Below are 22,650 nucleotides of genomic sequence, written 5' to 3'. Positions count from 1 at the left end.
TTACCAAAAATGTGTCTTTTAAGTTGAAGACTTCGGTCTAGTTGTACTCTATACTGATAATAAACTCTGCTAAGACTTTGCGTAGATGAACGTTAATGAGAAAGGATGAAACTTGTATTTCCAGCCCCTAAGACTTCAAATGGAGCCTTCTTTGGGATTCTGAAGTTCCAGGCACAAAAAATGTCACATAATACAATGTAGTTGAAACTGTTGCTGTAAGATCGTCTTAAAATGGCTACTACTTCTTTTGTTGTTCTTAATATTTGGTGAATTTTTTTATCAGTGTTTTAATGCTGAGAGGATCAACTTGCAACTTCTGAAGGAAAACCTGTGCATTTAAGCTCAGGGAATTGGCAACTTTCTATTGAGAAGGGAAAAAGCAAAATATAAACATTTTAAAGTTCCAATAAATGTGGCAGTGTGATGGGCAGCATCTATTGGGATAGGACTCAATTTAGGATTTTAGGAAGTTTGAAGGTTGCTTTGTTTCCTGTTCCACTTTATTTCCCGCTTCCTGTATAGATGAGATGATTTGCATTTTTTTTAATACTATGATGCCTTTGTGATCTAGAGATAAGAAACTCAAATTATGCAACACTTCTAGAAAACTCTGATTAGTAAATATGAATAAATTTGCATTGTTATTGTCCCAGCTTCTTAAAAGCTGAACTTTTCTGCGAGGACTCAATATGGTTAGCTTTGTTTTGGTTGGGAGACACAAGAATTTAGTGTTTTTCTCCAGGGACTTTGTGGAACTGAGTAGCTTTTGGGCACACAAGACTGATTTATTTGGATGCTCTATATTTCTGAGGGTTAACACATTTATATGATAACACTCAAATATTTCTGACTTCTTTTAAAATCATAGTGTCTGAAGAGTCTTCTGGCAATGTTTTGCAATGTGACAAGCTATGAAGATCTAATCAGCAGAGGGAGCTGTGTGGAAGAACAACACTTTCGTCCTTTCTGTGGTCCAAGTTCTATGAGGCAAGACAAGGTGATTTAAAAAGCTTTTGAGAACTGCCTGAGCTGCCGTAAAATACCGCTGGCTGTTTACTTCAGGCACTGCTGTAAACTGATTTAAATACTTTAGGGAAGTACATTCCTATACAAATAGGTATAACCGCATTTATTTATTTATTTACAAATATTCATGAGGCTGATTGTAGGAAAGTAATTCTGAGATGCAGATCCCAACTTGGACTGTAGATACATTGGGGGAAATGTTGCAAAGGTGAATGAAAAGCACCCGTTATTTTAAAATCCTTTGGGTCCCTGTATGGTTGCTCAGTACAGGGCAAAACCATGTCTTAAATTTTCAAGAGCTGGTTCGTCAGATCTCATCTACAACAGTACAACACGTCCTCACAAAGAAAAATAATTGTACTTTATTTTTTCCCCACCCTCTTTAATCCTTGTACTTTTGTGAGCTGTAAAGTAGGACAGTTTAACATCCTTATTACTGAGCATCTTAGAGAAGGGTGGGACAGGCAGGTGGGAAAGGAACATCTACAATCATGAAAAGATAAGTTATTCTGAACTCCTGGCACATCTAAGCATTACAGGATCTAGAAAGTAGACTTAATAAGCTTTTTGTGAATCTCTTTGATTTATTTCTTATGAGTCTTCTAACTCCGTGAGAATTTATAAGTGTGGCTTTTAGTGTAGCACTGCATTAGTAAGCTCTTCACTTGAGATGCACAGCAGCTGGTTGTTAAACATGTAATTTTGCCAAATTTAGAATAAGAGATTTAAGAAAGAAGCTTTTTCTTGTAACTTGTACATATATATAATTAGTAGCTTAGTACCATTTTAAACTTTTCCATCTGCATGATTATTCTTTTGCATTACATAAGTCTTCAAGAACAGGTTTAATTACCTAATTAAGCCTAGGGTTATTATTTCCTGTGGAACATTTTAATTACAAATAAAATCTGAAGCGAAATATCTACTGTTGAAGGAGAAGGTTTGTCCTAAGATTTTACAGCCATATTTTCTGGTGTAACTTAGTAAATGTTTCCATATGAAACCCTGAGGAGCAGGAACTCTTATTTACATATATCCATCCACAGGAGCACTCCCTCTAAAGGTAGCCTGCAGAAGATGTTTTTGAAGTTGCTCTGAAGACATCTTTGCTTCCTGTCTTGAAGAAGTAGGTCTAAAAATTGATGTATTTGAGTGCTATATGCTATTTAAATAGTTGTTTCTAGCCTTAGGTACAAAGGGTATTGAATTGGTTACCTTGATCTTGATGGATTGGTGGCCAGGTTCTCCCTAGCATATGTTTTTAAGGGTTTATGGGACAAGAAGTAGAATTTCTTCAAAATTTACACTATAGAAATATTAAAATGTATTAATTAGTTCCTTCATGACTAACTAAAAGGAAATCTTCCTTCTAAGTGATTAGGTTTTTCTTCATGATGAGAAGGTGTTAGAGTAAATACATGCTGACACTTTCTTCAAGTTTGGGATTTTCAGGAAAGAGGCTGATCTTTCAAATGAAAACCTGGAAGCAGTTTGGCTGAACCACTTTCTTGGCTCTTTAGAATTTAGACTTTTCAAGAGACCAGTGCCACTCTTAAGTGGAAAGATGCTCTCTTCTCTACCTCTCACCCCTCAAGAAAATCCAATTCAAACGCATTTTTTCCCAACTATTTTTGTCAATAACAAAAAAGCAGATAATGTTGTGTTTATGACACAGTTATGAATTAATGCTTGTGCCATCACCTGAGCTTTCTGTTAGGCAAGATCTGAAACTTCAGAGACATGATTTGAAACTAAGAGAAGCTTGTTCAGAGAAAGACACCATAAACATCAAGTCCACAGGCTGCTTTTGTGAAGTAGAGGAAGCTGCGTTCTTATTTTCACAGTAGAAGAAAGTGAAACAGATGGACCAAGTGGTTTGGCAGAAGCAGAAAGTTTTTATTGTTGGAGAGGATTAGAGTTCAGGAATTTCGGTTTAGTGGCTTGCACACACCCTTCTGACTATTTACTTATTAATTTTTTTTAATAAGGATGTGGTTTGAGATGTAGGATTTCTTGAGGGATTTTTAGGGAGGGAAGGGTGGTAGTCTTGCTTGACAATTTAATTCGTATGTGCTTAATGATATGCACTGGAAATGCAGCACAAACAAGGCTCCAAAGATGAGCTCCAGAAATCTCTCTTCTGCTGGGGAGAGGAATATCTGCAGTGTGTTTGCCTTGGTGAGGAGAAATGTGGTCACGGGTACGTGCTCGTACTCAGGCTTTCCAGTGATTGGAAGTGTTCTGGTGGAAACAAAACAGATCTTCGTGCCGCTCGCCAGGATGAGCACAAGTCTGCATGCTCAGTGAGCCTGTGTCGGGGCTGGGAACGAGAGAGTTTAACCTTTTTGATCTTTGTGAAGCTTTATGAAGAAGAAGCTCTGCGGATGGTTCTCAGTGCAAGTGGAAGACTATTTTCTTCTCGTTTGACAGTCCATGTTGGCTCAGAGCTCTGAAGTGCAGCAAACCAAGAGCTGTACCACCTGGCTGCTAGGTTAGCATTTTAAGAAACGTGGGCCACTTGAAACAAGCCATGGCTCTACACAAACATTTTGGGTCTAGCCATAAAAAATATGTATAGATATAAAACACCACAATTTAAGGCTTGTTGAGCTTGGCAGGGATTTCAGGTTAACTCCTTTCAGGTCAAAATCATCTTGCACCCACACAAACAATTAAGAAGAAAATTATCTGACGTCTATTTGCATGAATTACTCTGGAAACAAATTTTACTCAATACAGAATGAATTATTCCACCATAAAATAGATGCAGGCACTTCTTAGAATAAACTACTTTGCATCTTTTAGCTGTCAGCTTGCTCTTTTACACTATTATTACTTACTTGTCTCAGCCTGCCTGCTGTTGTGTCCTGAAGTGCTCTGGGATCATCTTGCCTGGATATAGTCTTGTCTATCTGTGTGTATATATTATACTGTGTGTGTGTATGTGTACTGATATATAACATACGTGTATGTTTAGTGTATAAGTATAGCGAGAGCGTGCAGCCAAGTGTCTTTGTAGCTCGGTCCCTGTCCCCTCTGCTTCCCAGTGGTGGTGCTTCAAGGCCTTTCCCTCCCTGCACTTCTGAGTCTTGTTCCAGCAATAGTCACCAGGGTGCTGAGCTGTCTCCATTTTGGATCTATTAAAATGAAAGCGGGATTGCATCTGGGCCAGTATTGTGGTAAAGCTGCAAGAAATGAGATGGCCTTGGGTAGAGAAGTCATAAGGCCTACATGTGTCACTTTGAAAATAACCGTGGTTGTGGGGCAGCTCCTCCTTTTGCCAGGCAGGCTGCCAGGGACAGTGTTGCCATCCCAGTGTGGCTGAGAGCTGAAGCCCCATGAGGGCTCAAGCAGAAGGAAGTCTGATGCAAAACCCTGTGGCGGTGCCAGGCGTCCCTGACCCCGGGCAGAGGAGCGAGCTGGCAGCGCTGGGCTGCGTGTAAAGCAGGCTATGTTCTCTGTGGAGCAGCCCATCCTTTCTAACCATGGCATACCACGTTTTTCTGGCTTGCTGCTCTGCCTTTTGGGCCAAGGTGACTCTGCCCAGGAGTGTGTCTTCCATAGGGGCAGCCTCTGGAAATGCTGATGGTGTTACTGAGCCTGTGCCAGGAGCAGCTGATGTCTCGTGGTGCACAGGGCCGGGGTCCTCCATCTTGGTGACTCTGGCACAGCAGGGCACAGTGAGCAGCAGCGGGAGGTTGGCACGGGGCCGTTCTTCTGCCTCCTGCCCTCTGCTCAAGTGGAAAACACCTCAAGGGAGCAGAACGAAGAAAACGTGGTTGTATTGCTTCAAGATGAACTCTTTAACGTGAAGGAAGAGGGGAGGGAAGGGGAAGCGATCTCCAGCAGCCCACAGTGTGCGGTCAGAGCTCTCTTCCCAGTGCTCTTCACTCCATTGTAGTACACTCCGTAAGTAGTTCCAGAGATTTACGTGGCTTAATGGAGGTTGCCTTCTGTTGCCTTTCCCTTCCCTTCCCTTCTCTGTGCAGCAGCCTTGTTTTGGCCTAGGGCTACAGGCCTCCCTGAGAAGCTTTCCTCCCGATTCCTGAGTCCCAGCTCAATCTGCTGCGTTGGTGTTGGCTTTTTCCCAACGCTGCTGGTGCTGACTGTGCTGCTTATTTATCCCATTGGACATCATTAAAATAAGACTTCAGAATCATTTTTTAGGCTGTTTGGCAGATCAGGGCTCATGGTCTCACCAATATGCAAAGGTTTAACTGCAAGCAGTAACCCTTTCTGAGTTTACTCTGATTTTTGTGAAGGACTGAAGTCCTGTTTGAAACTTAAACAGCTTTGCTCTTCTAATATATTTTTTTTTTCTTTGAGCATCTGTTTCCAGATCTGGACTAGCTCTTCTGTCCACCTGGATCCCCCCTCCTGCTGCTGGGTACGGCAGCTGCTCAGCAGGATGGGGCTGGGGGTGGGGAAGGAGGTTGCTTGTTAGATCCCATCCGTCCTTTTGCTGGCAGGAAGACGGTGATTGATCCCATCAGCTTTGACTTGGAGCATTTCTACACCCCAGATGTCTGTTCCCAACATTCCCAAATTGGCTGCACTTCCTTGGAAGCAGAAGTTATGGGGGAATGCGATAGAGACATCCAAGTTCAGCAGCACAAGAGCTATGCAAATGCGACTGTATTGTTGCTGGCCTAAGCTGAATATCCAGCTGCACTGCATCATGTGGATTTATGAGCCTGAGTCTCCACTAGCTCATGAATCTCTGCTCTTGGTCTGTTGCTTGGTGTAGGCACGCACATCTTTGCAGATGCGTGTGTTCAGGGGTCCAGGCTCAGACAGCTGACGCTTCCTATATTTTACCGTTTCCAGCACTGATTCTAGAGCTGTGACTGGCCAAGAGCCCAGCAGCCATATCATGAAGGGCTTGTTGCCCGACACCTTCAGTGACTGAATTTTGAGTCACATATAAGTCTTGGACCCTCCAAACTTTCGAATGGACTAACCTGGTCTTTCACTTCGAAGCATTCTCCCAGGAAAAAAAGTGGTCAACTGTGAACCTCAAAATGCAAACAAAAAACTTTTGTCTTCTTAGTTCCATGAAATAAACCCTCCAACAAGGCTTTTCTAAGGGAGATGTTGCTCATCACTTTCAAAGAACATGAGAAAACCCAAATGGATGATGATGGGGCACCTTAAGATAATGACATTAATGAAGCGATCAACTCTTCTAGATCAGCAGTATTTTAGAAAACCTAATCCATCAGTTTCGGATAAACCCTTACAGACAGACTCTTGCTTTGTTCTGTTCCCAGGACTATCCTGGCTTGCTTATATAACACTATAAAGCTAGGCGTGTGGTATTTTTAATAAACACTTATTCCCGTATCTTGGTCCACTAAAGAGATGTTTCAGGATAAGTTGCACCCTGCAGAATCTAATTTCAATGTTTTGTTTCTGTTTCCTCAAGTGAAGTTACAAGATGAGAGGCTGTGCTGCAGGTCAGGCAGTGTTGTCAAGGAGAGCCATCTAGGTATGAACTGATGAGATCTTAACTCAGCTTTTCAAGGTAGAGCTGTTTTGTCAGTCAGATTCCTGTTTGTGTGTGTGGTGGAGGAGTGGCACTGAATTAACCGTTCTCCACGAGTTAAAAATGACACATGCATCTTATCCTGATGTCCTACAGCTTATTACTGTAAAACTTGCCCAAACCAGTGGACAATAGCTTGATGACTAAACGCCCTGTAAATAACTTGTTTTAAGCAGACTTGTGCAATGTATGTGGCAATTCATGGCTCAGGAGTGCACATAGTACTTACTAAACCTGAAGTATTAATAACAGCACAATGCTAGCTTTTCTTCACGTAAAGCCTACTAAACGTTATTAGATATTTGAGAATCATGGATCATAGTTCTGTGTGTTGGCTCAGATTTTTTTCTAGAGCAAGGAATTAATATGTTGCATCTAATCGCTAACAGAGGGGAACACGTGGATGGACCCTGGCAACTACAGGAGGAATAAGCCCATCTTTTGGCACACTTCTGGTGCCTCCCATGGCAGAGTGCCATGGTGGCTGGCTGGGGAAGTACAGCTGACGTGGCTTGGTATAAAATGTGTTACTATTTTGAAGTGTGCATGCCTAAAACAGGTTTACAGATGCACAGAGACCTGTTCAGGTTACCTCTGACACTCGAGTGCTGGGAGGGCTGAAGAATGGTGGCAGTATTGCCAGTATTCACCTGGCAGTACTGGCTGTCCCCTGAGTATTGCTGTGTATTTCAGGAGCGAAATGAGTTGTTGATAAATGTATGATAAAATGCTCCTTCCTTTTCAGGAGTAAAATGAAAAGAGTTGCTGAAAAATGTAAAAATCTGTACAAAGATTCCTTGCTAATGCCATTATGACAAACTTTATTCCACCTGCTGGAAGGAAACTGCTATGCCAGAAGAAGCAAATTTCTTTTAACAGCATTCATGTCCTCGAAGTAATACAGCTTTCTGATCTAGACAAAGCCTGAAGTACTTGAAATAAGGTGTACAACAAAGCAAACGAAGGGAAATGAAACCACTGACCCTGATTTCAGAACTAGCTTCACATACTCTGATGTTTCTTCTTTTCCTATAAACTATATCAATTTCCTACTGATCTGTTTTTATAAGTCCTGTTACTTCTACAGGACAAGGCAGGCAGGTGGCCTGCCTCTATGAAATGCAGAGGAGAAATCCCTGGCCTATCCAAAGTGTGCTGTGAGTAAAGCATGGCCAGAAAAAAGAAGGTAGTCTTAACTTTTAAGGTTTCCTTAATCCGGTGTTTTTATTACGGGTTGCCAGCATAAACATTTAAAACATCTCTCTGATTCCTCTGATCCTGTTGTCTTTATTCTTCTAAGATGGCTTCTCCTAGGGACTGGAAGGCAGGTACTCATGTTTGTAAATACAAGATGGTCTAAGAGATCAGAGAACTGTGTGTTTTACTGCACTCCTGTGACTAATTGAAAGATAATGCAGTAGAAAGGAGGTGGGAGGGAGAGGACAAAAGAGAACAAGAGAGAATACACGTGTGCAAGTCAGAGCCACAAGCCATTTTCTTTGCTGCCAGGGGCATGGAAGGAGCGGGTATAGAAATGTAAGCTGAGCTAGAATAAAGCCCTCAGACAAAACTGTTTATAACCTGCAAGACAGATCAACCTCAGCCTGTCAGCAGCGGAGATCAAGGTTTTATTTTGCCCTGGTAAGTTTTATTGAAGCTGCAACGTGCCTTTGGTCCTGGGCACCCGCTGGGGAATGCCTGCCCCTTTTGCTGCCTGCTGGCTCGGCCAAGGGAGCTGCAGCCTGCTGCAAGGTGCAGCACCTTGGCACGAGCTGCTCCTACAGCTTTGCTGCTGGGATGGAGGGAGGCATGTGGGGCTCCTTTCCTGGGATCCTGCTGTTGTGTGGTACTGCATCCCAGTGAGTTGTTATAATAGCTTTCATTTGCGTCCCATACCCTTCTCAGCTGTGCTTGCATAAACTGTACAAGGGAGGTCTAAGTGAAAGCTTCCTTTACCCTGGTGAAGATTTAATTTGAGCAGAGTAGAAAAAAAAAAATTAACAAAGTCAGAGCAATCCTTCAGTGAAGATTGATACTAACGCCTAACTCAAATTAAGCTGCTTTCTGGAATTAAATCTTAATTTAATCAAGCTCTATATGCATTTTCAGCAGACGCTTTAGAGTAGATGGCCTTGATTTGCTCTGGGTCACATGTTTACTCCTATGCGTAAACTGTCGCCTGTTGATCAGACAGGAAATGTTTGGGGCTGAAAAGCTTCCTGTGGTGTCCTCATTCATGTGAAAATGAAGCTTCTTGCTGTTGCAATCCTCCCTGGCACGTCTTGCTAGGGGCGTCCCAAGGGTTAGGAGCGAACAGGTCAAGGGAACTGCACTGCAGACGGTCAAAAGAGATTGCAGAGCTCTTTCCAAAGGCTCTGCTCCATCCAAGCAGATGGTTGGCCTGAAAAAATAAGGCTGGGACTCTGGGATGTTTCTCCAAAGAAAAGTGGGGAGGGAACTAAATGCAAAAGGAATTTTAAAAGATGAATGACATGCAAAGTTCTTGCTCTCGGGCAGGGGAGTTTTACTTAAAACGTATGGTTTATGTGCAAGAAAAGGTCATGGATCAAATGCTGGAAAAGGTGTGAAGCTAGTCATCCTAGATCTAGGTAAAGGTACATGTATCCAGCCCTAACACAGACCGACGGGTGTTGGATGACCAAGTACGCTCCTTAATGTGTATGATACGCATCAGATGCTCCTGTGATTTCTGGGGAGTGACCAGCCGGTCAGTGCTGGCCATGCCCAGTCTCCTCAGCTTCATTCCGTGTAGGAAGATAGCGACAAAACCCCGTATCTTGTAAATCACCAGAGGGATTTACAGAAGACCGGCTCTCCTGCCTACGCAGCCTGTGTAAAATGAGTCCAGTCGGGTCATTAGACAGGCAGCTAATCAACAGATCTGCTCATCTGAATGCTCAATCCTGCAAATTCTCCTTGGTGGTGTTGCTGTCCCCGTGTTTTCTCCTGCTGGAAGGAGAGAAGGTTGTGGGATACGAGCACGTTCCCCTGGCTGCAGCTCCCTGTTCCAGCAGGTCAAACCCATCGTGCAGTAACCTCATTTCTTGGTCACGTATGGGCTGCGTCTTATGTTTAAAGCACTACTGATGTGAGCCACTTGTATTACACCTCTTGCAGCTGTTGCGCCTGTCGCTGCTGCCCCTGTATTTTGAACCCTTTCTGAAAAGTGGCCGTGGTGGCAGCAGCAGTGCAAAGCATGCCTGGGTGCAGGCTGGGGTTTGAACACAGCAGAGGTGAGTGGGGAGATGCTGCAGACCTGTCGTACCTCTTGCAAATGTGCTTTTCAGCCCTGATTTTATGTGCATGACGTGAATTACACAAGTAGGCGTTAGGTATTTTTGCCAGGTCCGGCCCAAGCCGGTAGAGAAGACCAGAGAGAGCCCACGGACTAAACTTTGCCACCATCTCTGCAATATTCGGCAGCTGTGCCTGGGGAAACGCGGAGACCTGGCTGGGGAGAAGAGGCACGCGATGGGCTCGCTGCGCTTCCCGTGGCTTTATGCCCCGCTTTTCACTTCCCTCGTGCAGAATCCAACCTCTGCATGAAACAGTCCGGTCGGGTAGCGCTGGCGTACAACACTGGGCAAAATCAAAGCATTTACAACATCTATATCTTTGAAGTGGCTGCTTAATAGTGCCGTTGTCATGCCGGTTGGAGGCAACACTTCTCTTTGCAAGTGAAAGGCTCAGCGGAGCTGGCTGATAAGCGCTGGTGCCCTGCTGTGAAATTGACCCTTTGAACTGGGAAGAATCGCTCCAGATAAGCAAGTAATGGAATTTTTATCGGGTCTCGCTTTTTATTGCAGCGGGCTTAGAGTTGCCAGCCTTTCTATGCGGCAAAAGTGTTTTCCCTGTAGTTTTTGGAGGGGTGTGGTTAACGCAATTGTTGCATTTTAAAGATGCTGCTTGCAGGCTTGGAAGAAACAGCCGTGTCATGCCTACAAGAACAGAAAGGAAGCAATGCCAATATAACTTAAATAACAAACGTCTGTTGATTTAAGAGCTAAACTCGTGAAAGACTGAGCATCCTAACTCCCAAGGAAACAGAGGAGTTACAAGGATATTGGTAGTATTGTTCAAGGACAGATAAAAAGATAACAGTGAAAAAATAAAAAAAAAGCGTAGAAATATTTTACAAACTTCTGTTTTCATTTCACTGTAGAAATAAAGGTTCTCTTTGAATTATTTATGAGTTAAAACTCAGATACATTTGTCTCGAGAAATATAGTGTCTGTCTCAACAACATGACAGTGTTTGCAAGCAGAATGCTGTTAAGCACTGGGCTGCATCTGTGCCAGGGAGAATCTGCTTTCACTTAAAGCAGGAATCAGGCTCTTCGAGGCTCTCCCTTCTAAGCCGTAAAATCGAGCCATTAGACTTTTTGTCTCCAATCCCGGCACCACAAGAGCAAAGGAGAGGACTTCAGACTTGACCCGGCGTTGGGGCTCATTGTGTGCCTGTCCCGAGCTGTTGATGTTTCCAGTCCCACCAGCCCAGGAAACTGAAACGTGGGTCCTAGGGAAAGGCGGCTGCTGTCCGGGGGAGTGTTTGAGTCGGCTTTGTGTGCTCGGGACCAGGATGTGTTGGATTCAGCACGCGCAAGCTGTTTGGCAAAACAGCCTCTTGCTGGCAGACTGCGTGTAAAAATACAGATGGTTTGAGTTCTTAGGCTTGAAACAATAACAGAAGATATGGCTCTATTAAAAACATTGAGCCGAACAGATCCATCTCGTGGACGTCCTTTCACAGAATAAAGGGAAACACGAAGGGAGGGTATTGTGAAGCGACGTGGGAAGCTGTGGAGGGGCAAGCATTGCTCTGAGTAAAAATTCATCAAGTTCAGGCTGACATTCCTCCGTGTCAGGTTTCCCTGTTGGTCTCCCTAAGATACTGGTGGTGGTGGTGGAAAACCTTTCCCTCAAGTAGTTTTATCCCACTTAATTGCTTTTTAAAATGTGCCCCTTATTCCTTGCTAACAATATAGCACAACAGTGCTATATTAATGAATATGTAATGTAAAGAAGGGGGGTAGGGGCTGACATATGGCAAATACATGCGTTAGTTCTGGTAAGCACATGATTCTGAAGATAAACAAAGCTGTTTCCTTATCCTCAGCATGTACTTATTTTGTTTTACTGATAATGTGAAAAAATTAACACTGTTTAACATGATTGAAAACAGCAGTATTCTATGAGATTAATGTCTGCGTGAATGACACTGAAAGTCTTTTTGCCTCTTTGCATTTACCCTAAACTAGAGTTCATCTATAAGCGTAAAATGTGTTTAAAAAATAAAATAAAATCGTCCTGACTCCAAAAAGCATTTTCAGATCTCCAAGTTACTTTTCCTTTTGGTCCTGTAGCGATTTTTTTTATTTGCTTCTCAAATCTGTGTGGCTAAATGCTGTTTTTATTAAAAATCATATTTGTTTCTATCAAAAAGTTTCCAAGTGATGGAAGACTTTGTTTTAATATTTTATAACAGAGGTTTTGTATTGCTGTTTGTAATAATGACTTCCAGCATTCAGGTTGGAATAAATCATATTTCAAATTTTTGTTTTATTAAGAAAATTTTGTAAGCCTGAAAACTGAGGGGTATAAGCCTAAAAAATGAGGAAAGGCAACAGTTATTCTGCTATTACACATTTTATAGGGGCTTAATAATGTTAGTAGAAAACTTCTCCGAATCCCGAGACTTCATCTGTCTGTGCTGCTTTTCATTTTGTGACACGGTCACTGGTTCCCTGACCCTGAAACCAAAAATCAGGCTGGCCCGGTCCATGTTGCCTGGCCCTTGCCCGTAGCAGCACGGTGCAGTGCACCCCACCGCACACACGCCTTTAGTAGAGACACTATTACTTTTTAGTACACCTACCCATGAAACAGGGTAGGTGACTGTAGGCTACTGCTTGAGCTTGTGCCTTGGCCCTGTTTTATTTACTAGCTCAAGGTCAGCTGTGATGTCCTTCCTATCAAAGGACAGCTGAGATACTCTAAATCCCCCTGACTGTAGTGGCTGGCTGTATTTGGCACTGCCCCCAAAGGACGGAGCCACAGCAGTGAACCTCACTGAAGGCTCATGGCAGATGTCTTGCAGGTCTTCCCAGCCCGTGCTCCAACGTCAGTGTTCTCCAGAGCTCTCAGCACTGTCCCGTAGCAAAGATGTTTGGTGTGACCCCCGCACTGCAGGTGGCCAGCAGGGCCGTCCATCCTGGCTGCTCCTGGGGCTTCCTTTCTTTCAATGGTCTGCAGCAGGACAGGAGGTCCTAGGACACCATTCTGCGCAAATAAATGTGCAGTTAGATCGTTACCCGTACACAGGACAGGAGAAGGTCATCTAGGGTGTCAAAGAAGAGCGAGGATGAGGAGGTGCTGCGTGTTGCCCTTTCTGAGGCTGAACTGGGATCCGTGGTCTGTCCAGAAAAAAAGTTGGGTGCCACTGTCTTATGATACTATTGTGGAGGCAAGGTCATCTCAAACTCTTTGCCAGTCATGTTTTAGCAGAGATGTCTTTGTAACCTAGGATCATGGGAGAACAGAAATAAGAGAACATGCAATTTGGGAACCTTTTGTGTGTGTGTTTTTTTTCTCCTTTATCTATTACAATAGACAGGTGATGTATTCTGTGTATGTTGCTTCTTAGCTATTTCCACAGAGAGAGCTGTAGCTGTAAAATCCTTGGCCCCTTGTTATTACGCTACGATGTTCTCCAACAAGGTGACTGTATTTTGACCAGCACAGAAAAAGAAGTGGGCTGTTTTATGCTTCGTCATTGTTCTTCTGATTAACGATATCACTCTAATTTCTTCTAACGCCCCTCATGTAGGGGTTATAGCCGTGTACTTTGAAACAGCTGTACAACTATGACGGTAATTAGATCAATTCCAGTGACCGAACTTGGCCCGCTCTCCCCAGAGAGATTCTGATGTTTTGCCTACATTGGTGCCCAGGAGCAAGTGAAAACTAGGCAGGGGAAAACATGGTATTTAGGTAGAAAAGTGGATGTGTCTTCTGGGCAAGAGATGTAGACCCTGAAATCTTTAGTGACCAAGTTCCAGTCACTCAGAACAAAATCAGCTACTCTCTATTTGTGTTTGGTGGATGCTGATTTATGGGTGAGCAGAGGCAGCAGTGCTTTCGGCATTCTTGCATTCTTGTCCCTTATCCTGAAATATGCTTGCTTGCAAAACATCCAGAATTTCCCCATACATTTGAACACTGTAATATTAATGTCTCCACTGTTGTCATGGAAAGCTTTTCCTTGCCTCCGTTTAATAGTGTCAAAGTAGTGAAATGTTGTTTGTAATACCATGACATGCTGCTTTACAGTGTTGTCAAAGTAGTCTTCAAATAAGTAATCAATCTTTGCAAGACAGGGTAGTGTCAACCCATCTTTCAGATGAGGAAAGCTGACAAAGAACTTAATGGTTCTGCAGGAGATTTGTTAGGAGTCACAGAAAAGTGATACTAAACCTTGATCCATATTCTAGGGTTTAAATTTGAATTGTTCATTCCATTTTCATAGCTGCTGCATCCTTTATTAAATCTTCTTTATAGATCTAATAATGCAGAAGCTTCATCCTGTCTCTTAGATCAGAACTGAAAAGACAATGTGCAAGTGTCTTGCTGGAAAAAATGTGAATTGATTTGATTATTTGATAGTGGGTACACATGCTACTATACAGCTCTGCTTCAGGTAGTCGGCGTTGTCCCCCAGAAATAATGGCCACTGTTCAAGCGGTTCAGTCCTTGATGAGACGGACCATGTGCTTAATTATTGCCCTGCTGTTCGGAGCAGAGATTGGCTTTCTAAACGATGGGATTTGCTTTGGATTCTCATTAAATGTTGTATGCCGTAGTGTAACACACGATATGCCCTGCAGAGTGTCATGTGCTATGATGCTAATCAACATTCAATACCAGAAGAGGAGAGCAGCTGCTCTGCAGTCAGCATGTCTGAACAGTCCTGCACCCAGCAGGGTATCACTTAATTCACGCTAATGGATGAAGAACTGGCCTCATAACACTTATGTAAATGAGGCTAATGATCAGGGAAAAAATGCAAACTAGTTTTCGTTTATTCATGGAGATAGGTATAATTATATGCCATAACTGGATCCAAAATCTCGCTCTCCATTTGTTGACAGTACAAACCGTGAATGGCTCGTTCCACCGTTTGTCTCTTGTGAAGTTACTAACTTCACACAGAAGTTGAAGCATGTATGTTCTTAAGTTCTCATCGAGAGAGTTACAAGGCTTAATGGGGAAAAGCTACAGATAATTGCATCCCCTGAACTTGCCTCAGTCGTTTTCGCTGTGTGGTAACAGATCTCTATTGAAATCCACTGCTGGGGAGGATCAGCATATTGAGGCAGATCCTTGACCTTTTTATGTTAGCTCCACTGTCTTCTGAAGATCAAAGAGAAATCAAGAGGAGGCAATCTGTCCATTGTAGTTGTGGCAGCTGAGTAACAGGATTGTAATTACGTACAAAGGTCTTATTTTAGCAGCTAAACAGTAAAGTACTAGCCACCATCTTCCGTTTCTCCCAGGCTTCTTCCTGCTCCTTGTTAATGAAATCCGTTGTTCCACTTGTGTGTGTGCTGTCCCAGTGGCACAGCTGGTGCCACTTGATCTTTCATGCCTTGAGGAATCAGTCAGCTATGGTGGCATAGTCCAATGGTATCAAGCAAGATTTGGATCTAGCTGCACTTTTAACAAGTCGTCATCTATTTGGGTGCTTCAGACAACACCAAGTACACACTTCTGAACCTACACTACAAGCTAGTTTTGACTACGCAGGTGTTCTCTGCACAGTGATGTGTAATGAAGTAAATCCGGCCTTAGTAGATCTCATTTAGAAGAGGAAGCTGAGTAGCACTTGAGGCTCTGTGTTCTTGGCATAGGCTCTTGGTATTTTCCGTGGTTTAATGTGGTGCGAGCTATAATACATAAAATTCTATGAGAGTTGTTTTCACTCCCACTGAGCATGCATCTCTCTGGACCTTTGCATGGTAAGTCATGCCAAATTTTAGAGGTTATCTGATCAGCATGCTAAGAATTATTTGAGGAAGGACGTTCTGATTTGACTGTATAATGGCACCAAGTTTGTTTAGAAAGCAGTTGTAGTGCTTTCAAGATCAAGATTTCAACAAGGTCAAGATTCTTATTTCAGTAACTGAATTCTTGTTAACGGAATTGTAGCTAGTTTAACTAGATTGTATTTTTAAAAGCCATGTATCATTTTCTCTCTTTTTTTTTTCTTTTTTTTCTTTTTTTCTTCTTAATTTCCCCATTCTGTTTAACAAATTCTTTTAAGGTCATATTTCCAGGAATGAAGCTTCTTCCATTCTGGAAGTATGTATGGGATATCTGCTGATGTCAATGCTGGTGCATATGCGATAGCTGACACTTGTCCAAACCTTCCAAGTAATTCTTGCCCAAATCTCCACCCCTGCTCTTTGTTGGAAAAAAGTGTTTCTTGCTTTAAAACTTACCTGGTGTGAATTTCAGAATACCTTCAGAAGACTAGAGCTGTTGTTATGATGTTGGAAGAAAAGTCCAGGACAGCTGTCAATATATTGCATTTACAAAAACAATATAATTATCACTGACTCATTACTTTTGCATATCAGGGAAAGAGAATTATGAAGGAGTACCACTGAAGAGAAAGTAGATGATGACTGAGGAGGGAGGGATATATGTGAGTGTAACACAAAAATCCAAAGATTACATCAAGTTGGAGAGCTGTGTATGTGGTTGTTGTGAAACATTTATTCTCATCTTTCCTCTGCTTACTAATTGTCTGGGAGTTAAACTTGTCTCAGCAATAATTGTTGTAGACAACAAAGCAAGTCAGGAGAATGGGCAGGTTTAAAGCTACTAAATCGTCTAAAACTAAAACTAACCATACTGACATATGCTCAAGACTTTTTATAGCCTTGGTATGTGACGGTTGCTATTGCTTAGACCTGTAAAAACATTATGTCTTGACAAACCACCTGTCAGATGTATCTGAAACCATACAAAGCAGCTATGACATTCAGAGGTTTTACTTAATAAAACCTTGTTTGTCACAACATAGTCTTTTGCCATTAATTTATGTTGCTATCTCAAATGCTTGCTTTCAAAACCTGTTTAAAAGATACTGAAGCATTATGTAGCGGAAAGGTTGCATATTTTCTGCTGTCTGATCCTGAAAATGGTTGAACTTTTTCCTTATAAGCTGCTGAATTGGAGAAATTAATCTTGAACTATCTTTGAGGAAATGTCTTGACACTTGAGCACTTCTGATGTTGGAACTCACAGCAGTGGTGAAATGCTTCAGTTCATAGTGATTGCGTGACACTTGTTCACTTCTGGTACTCTTTTAAAGCTGGGCATTGCTACTTCATGGCTGCGTGTCCAAAGGAATCCATCTTCATAAGTAAGCTGGTAAGAAAGAAAAGCTGGGACATATTGGCAAGTCCAGGTGGGTGTAGCTTAAAGCTAGGTGGCTGCCAGCAAACTATGAGGTGTCAGGTAATGTCAAACAGTTGCTGTTTCAGCAGCTGACAGTACCGTAAGGACTTAAGAATAAATGGGTGCTTGTACAAAGGTCACTTGCATCAAGAGCTCCAGTTAAGTGTTCCTAAAACTATCTTCACTTGTACTGTATACCTCCTACATAAGGATTTTAATTACTGTGAATAATCTAAAAACTTTGATTCTGAAAAATATGGTTTATATAGTCTTAAGATTCTGCACGTTTCTATGAATATGATTAAGGAAATATGTACTGGAGGCTCCAGACTTGTCTATATTAATGTTGTGTTGGTGATGAGGTGAAGCTTGATATTTAGGGGACTTAAGATCATTTTCCCTGTTGTAGTTATGATTAAATACCTTTCAGTTTGTGTAGAAAGTCTAATGACTGCTAGCCAAAAAAAACGTAATTAAGTTTTATTTGAGTATTGGTTTAGCTGAGATCCTCATTGTTATCCTACTGAAAACCAGGTGTAACTCGCATCTTGAACAGAGGTTGCCTGTCCAACTTGGCCTTGAACTTCAAGCACAGTCAACATTAAGAGAAGGAAAGGAGTACTTTTATGTCTCTACCACCTGATCTAGCTATGTGGTTAAGGGAATACTTGGGAATACAAACTTGTCTCTTTCTAATGTCTTTCAACTGTGTCTCTACTAGGTCTGTTGGGTTTAGTTTTTTGTTTTGTGGTTTTTGTTTGTTTGTTTGTGTTAACTGATCTAGTACTTCTTGGCTAATCTTTCTCCTCGGTTCATACCTTTGTGTCCATAATCCCAACGGCACTTGGCAGGCAACCGAGAGAAACGCTGGTGAAGCTATCTTCCCTGGCTGCTCTTTGATGTGGGTTTGATGTATCAGTGTAGTTATAATAGCTAGCTACTGCCCAGGAGTGGGACCATCCCTCTGTACTTACCTCCCATCCCCTCCCTTGTGCCGACAATTGCACACAACTCATCCTACAATAAACCAGTTCTGGGAGGTGGACCAGCAAAGAAAAACTAATCATACTTAGGGAAAGGAAAAAAAAAAAAAATGAAAGGATGTAACCTCCCAAATCATCATTCCTCATTCTATTAAGTGGAAAGCTCATTTGAGTTTCCCAGAAAACAGGCTGAATCATAATCCTCCTAGGAAAAGAGAAAGCGAGCATAAACCCTGCATGCTTACCCTATATCTTACTTGGCCGTGCAAAGTTAATGTTAGTTAGATGAAGTTTGTACTAAGGTGAAAACCCCTTTAATGTTGATTTTACCTGGCCAGGCCTGTAAACCGGGGCTGCTTTGGTGCCCATCTTAGGGCAATGGGTTACATTCCAGTAGTTCCACTGGGAAACAAGACATGGGGATTTTTATTTTTTTTTTAGCAAGGTGCCAGCTTATGGAGATTTGTAACACATTCAAGAAAGACATGGGAGTAAGGAGGAAAGCCTTCATAGCCATCAAGCCTTCTTACGCACGAAGAAAAAGAAATCTTACAAAAATCAAGAAAGCTGCATTAACAGAAGTGGCATAGGGCATGAACTGGCTGGGCAGAAGATCAATGAACCTTTGCTGGGGCAGAAGCCTGCCCAGCTTTGAGACTGAACTCTGTTTGCTGAGCAAGAAGTGAGAGGATTGTTCCCAGCCTTACCCGGCTGTAATAATTGTTTACCAGTTGATCTTTCTGTGCAAAAAATAACTGAAACACTTATCTTCCTTTGGTGATGCCTTTTAGTAGACTTGAGTGGCCTTCGGTCTTGACAGCCCATATCTCTGGCAGTCTCTTTTTCTCTCTTGCAACTGCTATGCCAAAAGCGAATGAAGGTGTCATGCATCTCCTTATCCATCAGACATATTTTATGTTCCCCTTACATCACTGTGCCTTGAGGTCAGCCTGTGAGGTTCATTCAATAAAATAAACTAATAGTTAATCAATCATTGTTCTGTCCCGTGTGTTTATGGTGCACTGTGCTTTGTATGGGTTTCAGAAAACAGCAGCATAGCACTCTGCTGGCTGCCTGTCTCAGTGACTGCTAGATTTCCCTCCCTCCCCAGTTTTAAGCAACTGGAGGTTAGCACAAATCTTTGCAAACCTCACCTTCGCCTTTAAATTGGGTTTTGTTTTCCCTGGATATAGTGCTGCAGAAGTGGTAGTCAACTTCCATGTCAAACTTTGCCTTCACTTAGGAAAAAAACAGGTGATTGAGAGTAAGTCTGGCTTCAAGGCAGGCTGCTGAAAAGCACAGCCAGCAATGGGGTAGGCCACGTGCAGCTGGAGCACCTGCTCATCCACAAAACTGCTCGATGAGGGTCCAAAGTTCTTTTTTAAATACTGGTTTGTTTCTTTACATGGATGCCCTGCTCCTGGGGTGAGTTGCCCTTGAGTAGAAGAGCCCCGCAGAGTTTCCACCATTTCCTTTTTAAATCTAAATCAATTCCCAAACCAATTTAGGTGAATCGTGATGGGTTCTTTGGCGGTAAGGCCTGAGAACAGAACCTGACACAGATAAGAGTGACATCATTCAACAACCACATAGGCTTTGGCATAATAGTTGGCTTAAAAATACCTCAATAAGCAAACAGCGCATTAGCACTGGCTACGCAACGCCTTCCACGTTGCATAATGGTGTTTGTGCTGGTGTGTTATTAAAAAGCCAGGCAACCATTCCACCCTGCGTCAGCTCCGCTACAGGCAAAGCGTCGCAGGCACAAGTTGTTGCAACTCTCTCCGTCGTGCCTTGCGCTGCCTGGGAAGCGGGCAGTGATTAACCGAGGGCGTTGATGCGGCCGAGATAGGCCGGCTGGTACCGCAGGAGGGTGGCACCTCTAGGCCCCATCGGCCTGCGGCTGCGGCACTGCTGTGGGCCAGGCCTGGAGAGCCACCGGGCCGGGCGCTTGCCCACACCGCGTGCGACTGCGAGCTGTGCAGAGTCAATGAGGATCGAGTCAGATTACTGTCTTCGGAGGAGCCTGTGGGGTTAAGAGTTTCCAGGGACCTGTTTGTTGGTTCAGGAGCAAGTCCTAGCCCGATCCAACACGGAAGGGCATCTTAATGAAACTGGTAATTCTTTGCTGCTGAAGCAAGGTGGAATCGGGGCTTTAAAATGTATTCTGGTCCCCAACTCTAGGAGAAATAGGAAGGGAAATAAGCCAAGAGACACCCTCCCACAGCCCATAGGCCAACATCAGCTGGCTGCTGGTCCCCACCAGGCTCAGCAGGTGGAGATGCGCATGAGCGGGCTGGGCTTTCTGCCTGGTTTGGTGAGCACGACTTCTTTGGCTCGTGATTTGTTGTGTGATGCTAATATTTCCACTTTCTGGAGTTGCGCTGGGCTTTGTCCCTGTGTTGCCAATGACAAGGCAGGCAGGGGACAGGCTGCTAGGATCACAGTGAGGGCAGCAAAGACTGGAAAGTGAGCACCGCAGCTCAGCCACAAACCTATGTGGGGCAAAAATCACCTTTTCCTCATGTTTGCATTTCACATGCGAGCTTCATTTAAATCCCCATCTCTCTCCCTCTCTGTTGCACACCATCACTTGTCTATCAGTCTTTTACAGAGCTGTTTTTCTCTGTGTTTTTAAATTTCACTTAAAAATTAGCAAGGACTCAGATCCCAGAGACGTCAGAACTCCTGTGGTGCCACCTCCATGCCCTTTCTTTGTGGCATCAGAAAGAAAAACATGGGACGAAAGGAAGAGGGGGCCTCAGCGTAGCAGTAAGTGTGCTGGTCTGCCATTTGTAAGTCGTCTCCTGGGAAGTGGGTGGTGAGGAGTAGCTCATGCTGCTCCCTCTCCCCTTCCTCTCTGTGGTTCCTCAGCCCCCTCCCGGTCCTGATGTGGTGGACGTCCCCAAGCCCACGCTGGATCCACTGTGGAGGGCACGTGAGGCAGGCAGGAGGAAGCAGGGCTGGACGTGGAGAGCACATGGAGGTTGCACCTGTGGCTGTAGGCGAAGAGTGGCACAAAGAGGTGTGAACGTGCTCTGTAGGCCTATTACGGTCCTTCAAAGCTCCGGCTTTGCTTTAAAGGCGTCCCGTGCATCAGGTGATTATATATAGCGGTAAAATTGTGCAAACTGTTCCTACATATGAAGGTGTACCTCCACGCTCTTAACCTGGAGGTGGCCTAAGGCCAGGTTTGACAAGGTGCTTAAGTGTCTGGAGCTGCTGATGGATGTCCATGGGGCTTTCAGAACACATCAAAGTAAACATAGATAAATTTCATTTGTGTTTTTGACACGTAGAGTGGTCTTTAAGGGGTCGGACCTATGTTTGCCTTGTGCTAGCATTGGCTGCACAACGGAAACAAACCATCATTTTTTCACTGGGCGGGGGTTTTGCCTAGGGCAGCTTAGACTTCCTTGGGACTGCATCCCTCACCCTGACCTCTTTGCTCCCTCAGGGTATAGACCTGGGGCCACTGAAGGTGCAAAGCATCTGACTGCCTGTAGAGCTCCCAGTGCTACAGCCTGAAGTCAGGGTCATACATGCTCTGGGCATCTTTCCTAAAAGTCCTTGAGGGTACATATGTACTGGAGCACACCAGGCCTGGGCTTTGATTTGTGAACAAACCTTTGGAGAGTAGTCGTAATTCCTGTTCTGTGGACTCTTCCCATGCTGTCAGAAATATGCAAAATCCTTCTTGGCTTGTTTTGTTTCAAAACATGAAACCTGGTTTATTTTGAATAGTTTTCTCATTGAGTTCTCTGAAATAATTATTACTGACAGATTTCTTTTTTTTTTTTGTTCTAGTTCCATTCACCTTACTGCATACTTTCACCTTTCATAGCTGACTCACTTTTTTTTTTTTTTTTTTAATGGACAGATGAGGTGATGCTTAATTAGAAGTCTTGGAGTGAAGGTGGTGATCATTAAAGGGTGATGATGTAGTGGGTGAACTCCTCTGTTTATCCATAGAAATAATCAGGTTTGAGCGATGGGTGTTAATGCCACCGTCCTACCCGGAGAAACTGCCTCTAAAGCACAAGAGGTTAATTCATTCCCTGCTCCTTGGTCTCTCTTCTGTGACTGCCAACAAAGGTAGCAATTACTGGTGTTATCTCAAGGGATGTTCTGTGATGTGGATAATTGCGAACTGTGAAACCCCACTGATACTCTGAGCAAATTTCATACAGGCCAGAGAACACGCATGGCCTGGTCAGTAGTAAAAGAAAGTTGTTACCCAGACTAAATTTGTGCTAAGACCTTGGGGCAAAAGGTTCCATATCCATTACAGATCCCCTCAACCATCCGGTTGTTTGCAGAATTAGCTCTACCCAGACGGATCCAGGAATGTGGAACGTGCCTTAAAGGGCAGGGAGGTTTGTGATCATCTCTCTTTTTTTTTTTTTCTCCTTTTTCTTCTTTTATTTTTTTATGTAACTTCTGTAGCATAGTTTATGCTTGGGATGAAAAGTATGTATGCTGCTGTATTTGTTGTGTAAAAGTAAAAAGTCATAGCAACGCATTTGTTCTGTGGAAAGAGCCTGAATCAAAAGAGATAGCCAAGAAATGACTTGCACAATTTGCAAATGCCCGGGGGAGTTACGATAGTTGATTC

General features: G+C 43.2%; 1 protein-coding gene across 3 annotated transcripts in view; it reads left to right on the top strand.

The window, feature by feature from the left end:
- The window catches only part of PRICKLE1 (prickle planar cell polarity protein 1), a 65,143-nt gene that overhangs the window by 25,436 nt on the left and 17,057 nt on the right, over positions 1-22,650 (top strand). Inside the window, exon 1 of one of the 3 annotated variants that reach the window (XM_083801529.1) lies at positions 1,026-8,212. The exons of the other annotated variants lie outside the window; for them this stretch is intronic. The gene's annotated coding sequence lies outside the window, so the exon portion shown is untranslated. Of the gene's footprint in view, positions 1-1,025; positions 8,213-22,650 lie in introns of those variants that run through there. 3 annotated transcript variants of the gene reach the window in all.

This window comes from Anser anser (genome assembly GCF_964211835.1).
Source record: "Anser anser genome assembly, chromosome: 1".
Taxonomy (NCBI): domain Eukaryota; kingdom Metazoa; phylum Chordata; class Aves; order Anseriformes; family Anatidae; genus Anser; species Anser anser.
This window is presented reverse-complemented; position numbering and strand designations above follow the sequence as displayed.